Source organism: Saimiri boliviensis, chromosome 9, assembly GCF_048565385.1.
Source record: "Saimiri boliviensis isolate mSaiBol1 chromosome 9, mSaiBol1.pri, whole genome shotgun sequence".
Classification (NCBI taxonomy): domain Eukaryota; kingdom Metazoa; phylum Chordata; class Mammalia; order Primates; family Cebidae; genus Saimiri; species Saimiri boliviensis.
In genome coordinates this window covers 26,889,679-26,908,337 of record NC_133457.1, presented here as the reverse complement: position 1 = coordinate 26,908,337, position 18,659 = coordinate 26,889,679, and the positions used below count along the sequence as shown (strand labels likewise).

At 35.1% G+C, this 18,659-nt stretch overlaps 1 long non-coding RNA gene across 2 annotated transcripts in view; it reads right to left on the bottom strand.

Annotated features, from left to right (window-relative positions):
• LOC141585608 (uncharacterized) overlaps nt 1-18,659 on the bottom strand; it is a 293,426-nt gene that overhangs the window by 99,173 nt on the left and 175,594 nt on the right. For both annotated transcript variants that reach the window (XR_012519171.1, XR_012519170.1), the window contains exon 2: nt 9,121-9,255. This is a non-coding gene — a long non-coding RNA (uncharacterized LOC141585608). The remainder of the gene's footprint in view (nt 1-9,120; nt 9,256-18,659) is intronic.

Genomic DNA, 18,659 nt, shown 5'->3' with positions numbered 1-18,659 from the left:
TTTTAAAATAATTATATGTAGTTTTATTTGTCATTGTTTTGTTTTCAAACCACATATCTTGAACAGAAACGAGTCTCTCAAGAAAATAAAAACATTTTAATTAATTATATATTTTATTTTAATATGTTATATGTGATCATCGAGACCTATTTAATGAGTTGAGTACATTTCTTTTTTTCACTCTTCTTTTTCTTTTGTATTTGTTATCACTAGCTAAGTCACAATGATTAGAGTTGTATTGGATATATAAATTTATTTGACACACACATGCTTTTGTTTTTGTACGTTTTATTTGGTTCTTCAGCAAAGGTTTGTATTTTTCACCAAAAATCTTAACTATTTCATGTTTGGAATATATACACAAATTTTGTAGTTGTTTTCTCACGAAGGAATTTTTTTCTTAATATTTCCTTACTAAGAATCAAAAGAAAACTATGTGAATGTGTTAGAACTCCAACTACTTCTAATAATAGTTTGTTTGAATATCTTATATTTTCTATGAATCAATCAAATAATCTACCATTTGCCAATAGTAGGGTTTTTTTATTCCTTTAAATCTAGAGCTACTGATTGTATGACAGTTCCAAAATACTTGATTAATTCTAGCATTTTAAAGTATTTTTAATAAAATTTCAAAATTCATTTACATTTTCAAATATTTAGAATAAAATTCATGAGAAAGCCATTTTAAAATAAACTCTGATTCTTTGGGGATATCCCTTTTTAAGTACTAACTGATTCTACCTCTTTGTTTTTAATCAGAATTATCTGATGTATTTCTCATTTATGTATGAAGTATACTTTATTTTGTTTCAACTTCAATTTTTTTCCTTTAAAATATAATTATATATATATAATTATATATATAACTATAACTAAATTCAAGGCTTATTTGCACTTCACCAGTTTTTCCATCAATGTCCTCTTAATGACTCAGGATTTAATATAGGCTACATCATTGCATATAATTGTTCCATTTCCACAATGTCCTAATATCTGATTATTTCTCTCTCCTTTCTAGTTTTCATGACCTTAAAAGTCTTGAGGCATACTGGGCAGGTGTCCTGTTGAAGGTCCCCAATGGATTAATGTTGTTTTTTCTCCCAGTTAGACTAGAATTATCAGCCATTTGAAATAATACCACAGAGGGAAATGCCTTTCTCATCACATCATACCAGGGAGGTAATGATGCTCATATGGAATCTGTGATGTTAATTTCCATCATTTGGTTGAGGTAGAATGTATCAAGTTTCTTGCGCTAAAAAATGCACTTTTTTTTTTTTTTGCACTGCACTATTTTTTGAAAGATATCAGAAAATCTAGCCCAATATCAGTGGGGAGGTGTAAAGAAAGGACAAGAATTAACCTCCAGCTCCTGGGAGCACAGTATCTCCATATGTGACTTGCAATTCTGTCAAAAAAAAAAAAAAAGCCACTTCTTTTTTATTAAAATAATTGGTTTTAAAATATTTATTGATTTATTTATCTTCCATTGACTGTTAACTTCATGAAATATCTCCAGAAATATTAAGACAGCTAATATTGTTAGATCTACCTCAGGAAGAAAAACTATCACCTTGATAGAGTACAAGTATAATATCACAAGAAGGAGAAGTCAGAGGGAAAGGGAGATGTTTATTAGAATCTTATACCTTCACTGAGTAATTTTAAAGCTAGTCTTGACAAGAGGGCAATTAGTGGATATTTAACAGGGTCTAGGAAATAGTTTTTGGATTGATGGGCACCATGAAGCCAGGATCTTGAAATGAGTATTGATGAACAGTTTTGTTAGTTTTGACTAAAAACCTATTTTACCTGGTTATTGGTCTTAATTTCAAAGAGCAAATATTTTCTAGAACAAATAATTGATTTATTTTTTTATTGTTCTTGGTATTATTTAATGGAAGTTCAAGGAAATATTCTGGTTTCAGTTTTATTTAACAAACTGGCCAGAAGTTATGTTAATTTCAGTTCTTAATATTTTGTTGTTTTGCTAGCTTCTTGAGGTGAATGCAAATTTCATTTATCTAAGTTAAAAAATACATATACAGCTAAAAATTTCTTTAGAGTATGATTTTGGTATCATATGATTTGAAATATAGTAATATTCATTTTTAAGTAATAAGTAATTTTAGTTTTGATTTCCCCTTCAACACAAATATTAAAATACTTTTATTTTCAAAGATAATTTTGGCTATTTAAAATTTTTCTTTTAATTTTATTAATTGCATTAATATAACAATTTTTTTGCATTTTTTTACTAATATTGTAAATATGGGTATTTGGGAAAAATTATATTCTCTGTTTACTGGAAATTTAAAAATCTATTATTTTTTTAAATAATTCTATTTCTAATATAGGTTCAGTTTATATGGTTTGTGGCTGTTTTCCAGTACCTACATACTTGCAAAGGCTGCATCTTTATGATAGATTATACCTCTTTGCCTTTTTGTTCCAGCTATTCTTCTCCATTTCTATTCCTCATCTTTATCTCCTAGATCACCAGAGGAGGAACAAGTCCTTCAGAGTCTTAAGACTCTTAGGAAAACAGTTCCTTTGCCTTTAGGCATTCAGCCTCTCATTTTCCATCAGCAAGTACTCAACAATTCTCCACAGCACAAGCTGTAGTTTTCTAGAACAGCCAAGTCTCTCCTATTAACAACAACAAAAAATAGATGTCTGCCTGCAGAGATATACCACAGTGACCATATTTTCTCTTATTATATAGAGCATTTTTACTTCTTCTAATGAAGAATCTGTAATCGCTTTTCTGATATCAGAGTCTGCCTTTTATTTGTTTAGTTATATTCAATTCAAGTGATTTTGCTAGAATAAAAGAGTCTGTCTTAAAAATATATGTGTTACTTCTATTTTAAAACAGGAACCTGATATTTTCTCTGAAAAATCTCAAGAGGTATTAGAATTCCTACTCTTTAAAGATGTCAGAAATTCTTGGGGCCACAATACAGTTCAGTTTCAAAATAACCAGTCACATACCTCCAGCAGTTTGTAAAATATTTTCCCCAGGATTCTTCCATGCTCATGAGAACAATTTAAAGCAATAAGTAGTCAGCCATTGGAAATGGATGGTACCTGTTGAATCTTTATTGTTCTACAACTTACTTGGAGGCCTTATGCAATTTACTTAATTTCTTTACAATTATATTTATTTAAATAGAAAATGAGAATAATACCAGATTTTGCCTTGTATCACTGTTGCCAGGATTAAATGAGATAAAATCTGTGATGTGTTTTGCAAGGGCTTAGCACAGGGTAAAGACTCAAGGCAAGAGGACTATTATTAGTAATGGAAGCTCAATCCTAAGATAATAAATATATGCCCAGCTTGTATATCTTGTTCCAAGAATCATTTCCTTTTCCTTAGGCAGATATCACGATTATACCTAGAAGTGAAAGCCAAGAACCTATCAGTATCTGAGACAGCACATGGGGTAACAGAAGACAGGGTACAGAAAGGAGGTGCTGAGTGGTCTACTTAATTTTGAACGATGGCATCTATCTGGGCTAGGGCTATTTTTAACAAGCTCAGGAAAACTACAGCAGATCATACTCTATAGCCTCTTAAAGGCACTTCCAGCACCTTTCAGGATTCAGGACCAATGGGAACTCTGTGCAAATGTATTTGTTATCATTTCTAGAGAAATATTTACTTGAATTATGACTGGAATTTCTTGTCACATATTTTAATAACATTCCTACTGTCAGTCTATCCATAATAATTCAAACAGTGAAATTAATCTCTACTACTAGATGTTTGCCTTCTCTTTCACACTACCTAAATTTCTGAGAGTTAGCTGGTTCTGCACACCAGCAAGTTGAGTCAGCAAATAAGTGACCACATGCATATTGCTAAAGTACCTCTTTCCCTGCTACAAACCATAATTAGCTCTAATTATATATCTTTTAAGCACCTCAAACTCAACTCAACATCTCCAGGCATAATCTCTTGATTCCTATTATCTTATACCCTCAAATTTTCTTGTCTTCCAATGTTACCCATGTAGAAAATGGTATCACCATTCACCTAATTGCTCAGGGTTAGAACCTTGCAATCACCTGTCATCCCTCTTTCTCTCACGCCTCATAACTGATCCCTCAGTGAACAGCAGTCAGAGTAAAGATAACAAAAGCTACCTTAACCGCATGTTCTTATTTCACCCTTCTTCCTATTTCCACCCCCATTGAAGTCACCATCATTTCTAACCCAGACAGCTTCTGTAGCCTCCTAACTTGCCTCGTGGCTTCCTCTGTTGTACCACCCAGTGTATTCTGAACATAACAGCAATTATAGAATTTATTGATTTCTAAATAACTTCTAAATGGCAAATCAGATAGTGTGACTATTGCTTAAAATCTTCCAATGATTTTCTATCACACGTCAAACGAATTTCTACATAGTTATTACAGCTTAGAATAATGTCGGAACTGAGTTTCATCCCCAGCTTCCTCCGTGTCATCGTTTCTTATCATATTACTTGTTGCCCACTTCACCCCAGCCACAGAGCCACCTTGTTATTCCTTAAGCACTCTCAGCACACTGTTGTCTGAGGATATTTGCACCTGCTAATCCCCTGTCCCAGAATCCTATTCCTTATACGGCAGGCTCACTTAATTCACTTCATTCAGACTTTAGTTCATACATCCTCTTATCCGAGTATCTGCTTTTCTGCTTATATGCCCATTGATACAATTTTTCCCCAAACAGAATCCATGTCTACCTATTCTATGATATTATAGTGTTTTATTTATTTCATAGCATTTATTATTCTTCAAACTCTTGTTTTATTTGATTTGATTATTATCTGCCCCTACTCATACTAGAATGCAAGCTCCAAGAGAGTGGGGCTGGCTCTTTTTATCCACTTTTGAGTTCACAACATTCATAACACACCTTGAACCTGCCTCATTGTAGAGACTCATCAAATAAATCTGTTTACTATTCGTCTTAGTTTTATTTTCTCTTTGCAGTAATTAGTGTATGCTCTGCTGAAAGTCCTAGTGAAAACTATTATATGGAGCTGATGCTGGGTTCTTAGATATATTTCTGCAGCTTGTGTACTTCAGAATACTAGGGCACCCCTTGGATTTGAATTATATAGGAACTCTGTAGCTCTACACATTGGCCCTACAAGTAAGAAAAAAATAAGAAAATGTTGAACAGGCACCCAGCCTTGAGGTTGATAGAGAGAACCAGATGAAACTAATAAATTTAGAGCAAGTGGAGCCAACAGGATTCTTAAGTCTACTGTTGACGATATCATTGTGCAGGTCATGACACTAGAGATTATGATTCTATTGAAAGTCATTCCCCTTTCCGTGGCCCCCACCTGCAAATAAGCAAGTATAATACAAGTATAATTTAGGGCTAGTAAAATATGTGATTAGTACTTAATAAACAGAATGTGTCAGCAGAACAACATCATGTTAGGTTTAAATTACATGTGAAATTTAATTTATAAATGTACTTGAAGGGATGAAAAGAAACAGCAATAACTGATATCAAACTAAACATGTCCATAGTGTTTTCTTTTCCCAATGTCTTAGAGATTTTATGAATTGGGGATACTTCAGGAAGAGATAAATGCTCTGTATGTTTTCTTTCCTTCGTCTCCATGTAATGAAGTGATAGAGATTTCAAATTGAAGTGCACTTTGAGGTTATCAGGACAGAAGAGTCATCAATTTTAAGGTCTTTTTCTCTTTTGCTTTCTATTGTTCCTCAGATCGTTTTATGCTCTGGACCATTTAACTTCCACTTTCTTAGGTCTCTATCACTCATGTCAACTTTCTCCACCTTCGCTATTCTGGCATTTCACCTTTGCTTTCCTCCTATTAAACCCACTAAAAGGCCCACAAATCACAGCCTCTGGTGAGTCATTTTTCTTCCATACTTCGGTTTCATCATCTATAAAATAAAAATACTAGCAATCTTTTATGTGTTTTACAAATATAGTATGGCATAAAGCAAAAAATATATGTGGAAAATGATGAAAGATGCTATGAGGTGATCAGAAGGTAAGGAAAGTGGAGGAAGCCCGATCATCTAAAGAGCTGTCGCAAACAGAGGAAGAAGATGAAGCAAGAGTCTAAAGAAAAAGATAAGGAGCATATGGTGGAGAGCAGTTGGTAGAGAAAGTGACTGCATCTAGTGGCCTAAGGGAACAGTATGAAAATAAAGGAAACATCCTGTGAAACGTCAAGATAAGCACCAGAAAATATATAATCTTTTGCTCTTCAGACAGCTAGGCACTGAGATATGCTAAATATGTGTTATTATTTATTTGCATTGGAAATTGGTTAGTAAAAGCATGAGCTGGCTTACTAACAGTGAGTTAGGAATGAAAAATAAGTCAGGATTCCTATGGCTGTGTTTGTGCTTAAGTGAAATTGCACTGTGATTAGGTTAATAGAATAAGATGTAAGTGCAAAATTTGTTAAAGTCATGGGCTTTCAACTCTTATCAAGGAGTAAGGGAATGAGTAAGAAATAATAGGCAATTAGAGTCTACCAACAACTAATTTCAGAAGATCCTTGTGCAAGAGCCAATAGTAGATAGAGGTTGCTCAGAACAGGCAAAGGGAAAACTCAGAGTAGAAGATTGTCTCTGGGCCTGAGGATTTATTTTCATGCTTCTCAAATCTGGAGTACTTTGCACACTTCTCTCAGTAAACTATATTCAAGGAACTCCCAAGAAAAATCAAAGCAGATTTCAAACACTAGATTATGACATAAACAGAGCCCCTGGTTCTTTCAGAATTAGATACTACTGAGATTTTAGACTACTGCACCTCTTGAGAGAGAAAATCACTAGAGAAATTTTTTTCACTTACTTTGGGATTGATTCTTGTTGAAAAGTGTTATTCTAACTATTTTTGTGCACTTGCTTTGTTACACAGATTTGGGGGTGAAAACACCTAAACTCCAAGAAAATAAAATGAAACTATTTGTCTATTTTATACATTGATTAGATGAAAAGCTGTTATCTCTGTAATGCCAGGAATCCACATTCCAACTTTCAAGAAATTGGAGTCTTTTCTTTTATTGAATGCTACCAGTACTTTTTTTCTCTTCTCTTTTTTTTTTTTTTTTTAATTTTGGAACTAAACTCAAAGCCTGACATTAAAAATTGAAAATTGGCCAAGCATGGTGGCTCATGCCTATAATCCCAACACTTTGGGAGGCTGAGATGGAAGCTGAGGTGGAAGGATTAATGGAGTCCAGCAGTTCCAGACAAGCCTGGGTGATACAGTGAGCCCTCACAAAAATTACAAAACATATCCAGACATGGTGGTGCACACCTGTAGTCCCAGCTACTAGGGAGTTTGAGGTGAGTGAATCTTTTGGGCCTAGGAGGTTGAGCCTGAAGTGAGTCACCCAGCCTGGGTGAAACAGCAAGACTGTCTCTCAAAAAAGACTGAAAATTGCAGAATCATATATATATATATATATATATATATATATATATATACACACATATATATGTATATCTATATATATACACACATATATATGTGTATATATATATGATTTATGTTATATATATGATATATGTAAGTAGAAAAAGATCAAATAACAAATACTTAAATTTTATTTGAAAATTTCATTTTATATAGTTTATTGGCAAAAACCATATAAAGAAAATTTGTAAGAATAATCCAAGCAGTATAGAAATCAACTTTATTTTATAAAGTCACAAGATGGTGAACATTTTTCTATGCCAATTTAATGTATTTAATTTTTTAAAATAAGGTTGTTTTATAACATGAATCAGATTAAATCTTGGTTTTCTATTTTGCTCTATAATGTAAAACTGAATTAATATTTATTTCCACTGATTCATTAACTCAACAAATATTTGTGAAGTGCCCACTCTCTGACTGTTCTAGGCACTGTTTACCTAGGCACTCCATTACCTAGGCACTGTTCTAGGTAATGGAGTTAGGGAAGAAAACAAGATGAATGATACTTCTGTCTTAACAGAGCTTGTGTACTAGTAGTGAAAAACATGAAATTTAGACAATATAAACAGACAAATTGATACAATTTAGATCAGATAGATATAAACGTCATGAGGAAAATAAATAGGGAGATGGGCTGGAGTTCGTGGTGGGTTACTTTAGGCTGAGTGGCCAGAGACTCTATTTTTGACAATATTAGCCATAAACTTTGTTCTGAATTACAGGATTTGGAAAAAAAAATATTCTCAGCAGGGAGTGACAATGATGAATCCTGAAGATAAGAATTAGCTAGTTTTAGAAAACAGGAGAAAAGTCAGTGAAACAAAGTAAGCACAGGAAGAATGGTATGACGTGACTTTGGGGTGTTGATAGGAGCTAAATCTCACAAAGCTTCATAGGAAAACATAAGACGATATTCAGTGTTTTATCAGTGATATACTGCTCGGAGGCAAAACAGTCCAAAACTTAGTGGCTTAAAAAGCAATATTGGGCTGAGTGTAGTGCCTCACACTTGTAATCCCAACAGTTTGGGAGACTGAGACAAGAGGATCACTTGAGACCAGGAGTTTACAACCAGACTGGGCAACATAGCAAGACTCCATTTCTATTAAAAAAAAAAAAAATTAGCCAGACACAGTGGTGCATGCTGTAGTCCCAGCTACTGGGGAGGCTGAGTTGGGAGGATCTCCTGTGCCTAGGAATTTGAGGCTACAGTGATCTATGGTTTGAGGAGTACAGTGATCTACACTGCACTCCCACCTGGGTGATAATGTGAGACCTTGTCTCAAAAAAAAAATTGTTTAAATAAAACAAAAAGCTATATTAATTTATTTTGCTCACAAATCCACAGTTATCCATGCAGCATCAGCTGCAGTGTTTAAACTGGGTCCTGAAAGATTCGAGATGGTTTTCTCACAAAGCTATCAAGTTCTTATAGTTTATCAGATAAGAGCTCAATCAGATTGTAGTAGGCCAGGTGCCTGCATTCTTCTTTACATGAGCCTCCCCACAACAGGTCTCTTAGACTCAACAAACATAGTGGCTAGGCGTTAATAGCAAGCATCGTAAATGAACTAGGAAAATGTATAATGCTTCATGGCCTACTCACAAAAGCCATACAGCATTAGTAGTCACAGTCTTACCTATATTCATGGGAAATGAATACCTCTTAATAGGAAGAGTATCAAAGGCATATTGGTTTTTGGAGGTTGAGGCAGCAAGGTCTCTTGAAGCCAGGAATTCAAGATCAGTCTGAGCAACAAAGTGAGACTCCATCTCTACAAAAATAAAAATTAAAAAATTAGCCAGGAATGGATGCATATCTGTCATCCAAGCTACTTGGGAGGCTGAGGAAGGAGGATTGTTTGCACTCAGGAGTTCGAGCTGTAGTTATCTATGAACAAGCCACAGCACTCCAGCCCAGGAGTTATAGCCATTCTTGAAAAATACAATCTGCCACAGTCTATCTTTAGGCCATGGTGATTTATATACCTCTCACATGTAAAATATAGTCATTCCCTCAAGACTGAAAGGTCTCAATTTGTAATTACATAAGCTCAAAGTTCAAAACCTTACAATCTTAATCCAATTTCAATAAAAATAATTCCCCTTGAGTGCAATTCCTCAAATACAGCTCATTGAGCACTCTTTTTTTTTACAATGTGATACATGTCACACATCCAACCTAAAAAGAGATTTTTCTAGTTTTCCAAATACTCAAAGTCAAGTGGAGGGAAGACATTGAATAACTGTCATAGACGCTCCTATGCAAAAGGGTGGTGAATGCTAAGGAACACAGTAGTCGCTGGTCCGTATCAATCCTGAAATGCCGGCCACATGCTGCCAATTCTTTGATTAGAGTTCAGAACTACTCCATGGAAATCGTTCCCTCTTTGCTGCACTCCATGATCTCCTCATTCTACCCTCTGAGTCCACCTTCTGGTTTTCGAAGCCTTTTTACACCTATTCCGTTTGTAAAGGTTTGAGGGCTTAGTCATATCACATTTTGTGCTGTTTCTTTCCCTTTTTCTTACAAGTTGGTACACTTATTTTAATATTTGTGAGATTTCTGTGTATTTGTGTACAATTCATTCCATCAAACAAAAGCCAAAAACACAGATCTTGTCAAGACAGGTCATTCTCTTTCTTGAGAATGAGACTTACCATGAGACAGCCATGGGACACCATCCTTGAGATTCTTATGAGCTTTATTGTATCATGGAGAGAATATTTAAAGCACATTTTATGCTCCTTAGAGGGATGATTGTTTGCAAAATTATATAAAGGATAATCTTAGATCACTCTGAGGTCTTAAGTATAAGTTTTACAGTAGAATTGATTTTCTCCTTTAAGCCAGTCCTTAATTTGAACATCATTTGCAATCTAGAAACATTAAGAAAGGGAAACTGATTTATTTTCAAACTAAGGAAGTTCTATATTTTTTATTTTTATTTATTTATTTATTTTTGAGACAGAGTTTCGCTCTTGTTTCCCAGGCTGGAGTGCAATGGCGCGATCTCGGCTCACCACAACCTCTGCCTCCTGGGTTCAGGCAATTCTCCTGCCTCAGCCTCCATGCCCAGCTAATTTTTGTATTTTTAATAGAGACGGGGTTTCACTATGTTGACCAGGACGGTCTTGATCTCTTGACCTCGTGATTCACCCGCCTCGGCCTCCCAAAGTGCTGGGATTACAGGCTTGAGCCACTGCGCCCGGCCTGAAGTTCTAAATATTTTATATTTAAGAGTTAATTTTTAGCTCTTTCCTTTCCTCTGACATGTTATCATAGGCAGTGAAAAGAATCCAGGTGACACTTCCAATATTCTCCCTGAAAACTTCCTTAGTTTGATCATTATGTTCATTGGTGTATTTCCCATCTTGCCTGTTGCTTCAGGTAATAGTGTGTTGTCAAAGTTTCAACCACTACTAAACATCTTCCAGTCACATTTTTCCTACTTTCCTTGAGCTGTCAGAGAGCTTCCTCAACATTCTTTGGGCTCCTGGTAACAGTTTGCCAAGACTTTTCTGGCTTCCTTCTAAGGCCTATCTCCAAGTCAACATTGTATGTTTATGGATCTTTACAGCCACACCCCACTTTCCAGTACCAAAATTTATATTAGTTACTTGTTACTGCATTTAACAAAAAACTGTCCCAAAACCTAGTGACTGAAAACAAAAACAAAAATTTCCTTTGCTCATAATTCTGCTGCTGGACAAAGCATGGTGAAGAAAGCCGATCTCTCTTCCACCTGTCAAGATGGCTCAATTTCTTGACTGGCAAATTAATACTGGCTATGGCCTGAAAACTTAGCTGAAGCTGGAGGGGCTATATTTCTCCATATGGGCCTCTCCATAGGTGACATGAATTTATTTAGGCATAGAGACTGGGTCAGAAAGTGTCCTAATGGGATCAGGTATGACTATCTAATTTAATTTCCTGGAGTGTCACTTCCACTGGAATCTTAGGGCCAACCACATTTAAAGGCAGCGAACATAGACTCTCACCTTCCAGTGGTAGGACTATCAAGTTACATTGACAGAAGTAAATGTAAATGGGAAACTTTAAGTCTTCTTCGAAAATAAAAGTTGCTTAATGAAAGACATTGGATGGCTTTCAGCTAGCTTAGTAATGTGATCTGACTTTCGTTGTAAAAGATTACTCTGTTTTTCTATGAGGAAGATGGATTAATGTGTATCAAGATGAAAATTAAGGATCTCATTAAAGAGGCTATTGCCAAAGTTTAGGAAAGAGATAATGGCAGCTTGAATGGGGAGAAGTAGAAAGGGAGACAAGATTAGAGATACGTTGTAGAACTACAATCAGTGGAAATAAATTAGATGCAGTCATTGAGAGAAAGAGAGTAATCAAAAATTACTTCTAAATTTTGCAATTGAGAAATTGTGTGAATTATAATTCTATTCACTGAAATGAGGAAGGCTAGGGAAGAAACAAGTTTTAATTCTGTCCTACAAGGAGATGAGATCAAGAGCTCTACATTTTCTGTGTTAAGTTTGAATTCTTTATTTAATATTCTAGTGGAGATGTTAAGTAGGCCATTATGTTTACATGCCTAGAATTCAAAGGATTCAAGAGGAGATGTCAGGGATAGAAATGCAGGGTGGTAGGGTAGAGGGAGATAACTTTAATTACCTATGTAAATTCTGTGGGTTATGATGAAATAAAGCAATTTAGACAATGTACGTAGAACATAATGGGTAGCCCAGGATTCTGAAACATTCTAATATTAGAAGACTAGGGACAGAAGTAGGAGTTGTAGAAAAGAAATGAGACAGGGCAGCAAGTGAAGTCGTGGAGCTGTCCAAAATGCCTACTATTGTAGAAGCCAAGACAAGTGTTTTAGCTACTATGATGGTGTAGTAAAAACACTCCAAAACTTAGGTCATTTAAAAATATGTATTTTTCTGTGAATTGGCCATTTTGGGTGGCTCTTACTTTACTCTGCTCTAAGTATAAGCTGGGATAACATGAAGGCAACAGGCTGAAATCATGTGGAAACTTTCTCCAAGTGCCTGGGGCCTGTATTGCAAAGATCCACACCTGGAAGCTGGGACAGCCGGAGTTTCTAAATCCACCTCTCTATTGGTAGGCAGTATTTCCATGTAATTACTCCAGAATGGTGGCTTTAGAGTAGCTGTACTTCTTACATATCTGTTTAGGCTCCCAAGTTGTGTGATCCCGAGAGAGAGACAGGTGGGTACATATTGCTCTTCATTACTTAGTCTTATAAGCCATACAACATCTAATTCACCACATTTTAACAGATAATACAATTCGAAAGTTCCAAAGAAGCTGAGGAGAGGAAACAAAGTTCCATCACTCAGTGGAGAAAACAGAGACCCCCATCTCTCAATATTACTTTGTTGAGCTATGTTGGTGCAGTCATCTTTGGAAAACATTCTGCTACAACAAAGAAGGTCAAGTAAGGTCAGCAGGATTGGATTCCATTAAGATACCTAGTAAGTGGAGCCTATCAGAACGAGTGCTGAATTTGACAACTGTTAGAGGTCACTCACAACCCTAGCATGACCAATAGGAAAGAATGAAAACAGCTTGGTGAAGAGTAAAAAGGAAGGGTGAACATCTGCGATTATAAGAATAGTGACTATGGATGACATTTAAGAGAGTTTTCTGTGGAAGGGAACTAAGAAATACAGCAGCAGCAGAAGATACACAGCAGAAGTTAAAAGAAATTCATTTTTTAAAGAGGGAATATTTGCATGCTGATGGAAATCATTTAAGACAGATAATGAAATGCAAAGAAAAAAGGAAGTGTGGTAGGCGCAGAGTCTCAGAGCACTGCACAGTTTAAGATATTGGACTTTTATGGAAGAGTAGATTTTTTTACTTAAAAGCAGAAACAAACAAACAAAAAAAACTTATTTGTCTTTCTTAGTAATTTGCCCAGAGAATGAACTCTATTGATAACCGCCTGAGGAAAGTTAAAGTTGAAAACAAAATTATGGTTTTGTGAGTACACTGGAAGAAAATACAGTCCAAGAAATTAGCAACATTATTTCTGAGTAACGTATTTTTAAGTTAAAAATTAAGGTAACAGGCAAGATAATTTTAATCATATTTCTACTTCTAGTGATCTGAAAAAAAACTGTAACTCATCTGCATTCTGCTATTTAGTTTTTTTTTTTTTTTAAGTAGCTGAAAGAATACTAACTGGGATTCAGGCAAATTAGATTTATAATAACAAAAAAATTAACAACATTTTTAGATATCTCTCTTTTTTATCTAAATTATTAGGCTCTAAGAGAATGTGCAAATTTAAGGTACTAAACTGTATTTTTCAATACTTTATATTTCACTTCATATGCAATATACTTTTTACAATATTAAGTTTTAGTTTATCTTGTTGTTTATGTGTGAATGTTAAGTTTTGTAAATCAAAAAAGTTTGACTCTTTATCTTTTTCTTTTTTTTTTTTTACTGTAGATTCTTGAAAGCCAATAGCAGAAGCATGTGCTTAGTGATGGTACTGAAGACAATGTATCAATACATAAGGTTTTATTTTTAGAATGATTACGTCACTTTGTTTGCTCTGTTCACTACTTTCTTAGGTATTTGAAACCTGTTAAGTCATTTTATGCTGACAATAATATGTGATAGGTGCTATTTCTGCAGTGATTAAAACTGAGAAACAAAGAGGTTAACACTAAGGTCAAACAGCTAGTAATTTTGGATGCAAAGTCTATGATGTTAACCACTTATCTGAACTGTGTCACTGATAATGATGAACTTATCAATGATAACGGTTTAGAAAATGATGTTGAGAATGGTGTAGCTGAGAGTTAATTAGATAAATGAGGCTTAATTCTAATAATAAAATGCTTAAAGCAAGGTAAAAGAGAATTATGCTGAGGAAATTAGCTTGCAAAGTGAGCTAATGCCTGTAGAACACAGGGTGAGTGACAGGGGATGAGACTAAGTAATTTTCTGAAGTGAAGATATGAAATACAATCTCTGTCATGCTATTAATGGTGTATAACTGATCAAAATTTGATTATTAAACAAAATCAACCTCTGAGTCTGAGTTCAAAGGCCAGAAAACATTTAATATCCCAGCTAAAGCAATCAGGGAAGGGGAGATTCTTCTCACTCAAACATTTCATTCTATTAGGTCTTCAGTTGGTTGGATGAGGCCCACCCAAATTAGGGAAGGCAATCCACTTTACTCAGTCTACTCACTCAAATATTACCCTCATCCAGAAACACCCTTGCAGACACACACAGAATAATGTTTGGCCAATTGAATGACCACCCCTATGCATCAGTTCAGCTGATACACAAAATTAACCATTGCAATAATATGCTGGCTTTATTAAAAATTAGGAAGATTTTTGCTAATGATCATGCAGATATAAGACAAGCATATGTAAATTCACAAATTTATTTTACCTACAGTTAAAAGAATAGATCTTGTGCACAATTAAGTGTAGATACCTGTGAAACCATTATCCCAATTAAGAAAAAGAAAACTTTTATCATTCCTGAGAGCCCACTCAGGCCCTCTTCAAGTCAATCTTCACACTCTCCAGTAATCACTTTTCTCTTTTATATTGTTACAGGTGTGTTTAGCCTCTTCTTGAAAGTCATGTAATGGCACTATACAATATGCAATTTTTGGTTAATGGCTTTTTTCATTTAACATAAGAGATACTTATAGATTATGCAATATATTAAATCATTTCTTTTTATTACTGAATAGTATTCAATTGTAAGAATACTTGGCATTTAAAAAATCTATTTATCCATTGACAGACATTGTTGTTGTTGCCAGTTTGGGGCTCTGATGAAGAAAAGCCTCTGTGAACCTTTTTGTGCTTGTCTTCTTGAACACTTATGTTTACATTTGTCTAGGTACGTACATAGAAGTGAAATTACTAGGTCATAACTTAGATATATGTTTAAAAGGAAATGCAAATCAGCAAAATAATAGTTACTGCGCTTAAATGTCTACCAACAATATATGACAGTTAAAGACATTCTACATACAAAATTTGATGTCAACATTTTTAATGTTAGTCATTTGACCTAGGTGAAACAATATCTCATTATAAACAATTACATTTTCAATAATCAGAACTGATGTGTTTATGTATTTGACTGACAAAAAGACCTTACAGTACTTGCAGTATCTAGTGGGAATTTTTTGAATTACTGATATGATTTAGCTGTGTCCCCACCCAAATCTCATCTTGAATTGTAGCTCCCATAATTCTCATGTGTTGTGGGAGGGACCCAGTGGGAGATAGTTGAATCATGGGGGAGGTTCCCCCATACTGTTCTGGTGATAGTAAATCTCACATGATAAGATAGTTATATAAGGAGATACCCCTTTCATTTTGCTCTCATTCTCTTGCTGCCATGTAAGACAAGTTATATTGTCTTTCACCATGACCATGAGGCTTCCCAGCCACATGGAACTGTAAGTCCATAACATTTCTTTATAAATTACCCAGTCTTAGGTATATATTTATCAGCAGGTTGTCTTAAATTAATTCATCAATAACTCTACATATTTGAGGACTTCAACATAAAAAAACTTACTTTTATCTATCTTCCCTCCTTCCTCCTTAGCTTTCTTTTCTCTTAATTTATATGTAGAGTTTGCCATTAATTTTATGTTTGTCTCACCTCTGTGATAAGAAAAATAAAGTTGTTGAATTCCATTGTCTTTACTAATTGAAAGCAACTACCTTTGCAAGATTTTTCTTAAAATTTAATTGGTACATTTTTCCCAACTCAAATGTGCCTTTTGATGACTTCTGATTAAAGGTGCCTTCCCACAAAAGAAAAAGCAAAACAAAACAAAACAAAAAACATGAATACACAGAAAAAAAGTGTAGAAGGGAGTCAACTTTTAAACAAGGATGGCACAATAGGGTTAGGATTCTGTCAGATAAGGGTAGCAAAAATCTGTATAAGCTTTAGATGATCTTTAGATTGATTTTCAGCTTTTCAAATGGTAGGTGAGTGTTTACCCAAAAAATGTTCACTGATCAGAATAAAACAATTCAGTTGAAAACAAATCATATAGATGTCAAGATTCTTACCTGTAGTTATGTAAAATGAGGAAAGACTTTGAGACTGATTTACTAGACATGCAATGTTTAATCTGCACAGCGTGTGTGTGTGTGTGTGTGTGTGTGTGTGTGTGTGCCCAAGGCCATGGAAACCCAGTGTATCCTGGATGTGCGACATAGAGGCAAAGGAGATTATTTCAGAGTTTTAAAATTTAATGACTGTCCCACTGGATTTCGGACCTTTTGGGGCCTGCAGTCCCTTTGTTTTAGCCAATTTCTCCCATTTGGAATGGGAGCATTTACCCAGTGTCTGTCTCCCATTGTATCTAGATAGTCAATTATTTGCTTTAGATTTTACGGGCTCCTAGGTAGGAAGGACTTGCCTTGTATCAGATGAAACTTTGGACTTGGACTTTTCGGTTGGTACTGGAATGAGTTATGAGTCTGGGAAGGCATGATTGGTTTCGAAATGTAAAAAAGAATGTGAGATTTGGAAGGGGCCGAGTGTAATAATATACTTTGGTTCTGTGTTCTCACCGAAATCTCATCTTGAATTGTAATCGCCATAATCCCCACATGTCAAGAAAGGACCCTGGTGGGAGGTGACTGGATCATGGGGGCAGTTCCCTCATACCGTTCTCATGAGAGTTAGTGAGTTCTCATGAAATCTGATGGTGTTATAAATGTTTGACAAGTCCTCCTTCATACACTCTTGACTGCTACCATGTAAGATATGCCTTCTTCACCTACCACCATAATTGTAAGTTTTCTGAGGCCTCCCAGTCATGCATAACTGTGAGTCAATTAAACCTCTTTTCTTTATAAGTTACCCAGTCTCAGGGAAGATCTTTATAGCAGTGTGAAACTGACTAATAGAGCCATGAAGGCTTTTGTAAGACTCTCATCTAAAGTATATCCCTAATGTTACAGATAAAAAATCTAGTCCTATAGATATTAATCATTGCATTATTATAACTAATGCTTATGTAATTATACTATATGTCAAGAACTATTCTAAATTATATATATAATCTATGTTAGCTCTCAGATTGACCCTATAATAAAGTGTAACTTTATTACCACTGTTTTAAAGGTGAAAAACCTGACTGATAAACTGCTCAAGTGACTAGTCCAAGGTCTTACATTGAGGTTCTAATGAACTGATACTGGGGCTTACGTATTAAAATATTCAGTCTACTAATTTTTCAATGACATTCTAGATGCAGTTCTGTGATTATTGATTTAGTCCTCAGAAAACGATACATTATGACCAGCCACTTATGCTGAGGTGGAAAAAGATGAAACCTAGGGGAACAGATTATTCTACAACCTAATTTAAAAAGAAAAAAAAAATGTCCTAGGGAAAGATAAGTGTACTGTTTTTTATTTGCTTGGAAAGTTCTCCCATAGCCCTTTTCTGATATCAGCACTGTCATTTCTTATTACAATAGAAATGTTTACATGAGTCAGGATTTCAGTTTCAGTAAATAGCCTGTCTGTGATCACATGACCCAGAAGCCACATCCTCTACTGGGATTGATGTTTAGGTGCTGGTGGACAGCAGCTTTCTTCTGCTTCCTCCTAAGATCCTAAATAGGCAAACTTGAATTTGGTGCTGACAGTACTCAACTTTCCCTCAAAGTAAAGAAGGGCTGTCTGCAAGAGGTAACCAAACAAATACAGAGAAAAATGAAAATCTAGGAAGGTAGAAGTGGGGTTCAGGACTGTGGGTGAAAGCTCCAGCTATGGAAACTACTATTTCTCTTTAATTTTGCTTATACTAGGTCACTTGAGAATTCAGCCATTTGTCATTGCCATAATACTAGTTAAAACAGTGGAAAATCAGACAAGCTGAGACCCTTGGGAGAGGAGTTGGCAGTCCTAAAGTTAAACTGATATAAGCATATAAATCTAATTACCAACCAAATACAAAGCCCCAAGAAAATCTAGTTCAGGAGATTCAGGACTGAGACATAGATCCGGGAATTCAAAGCAGAATCACATAAACCCCAAATTCTGGATAGGATAGATGGAAAAGGATGCAGCCCCTGTAGTATTAACCAATATATTCCTGTGGTTTGACATTATAGTTAGCACTACCCTGAGACATTAGTTACCAAACGGTAGA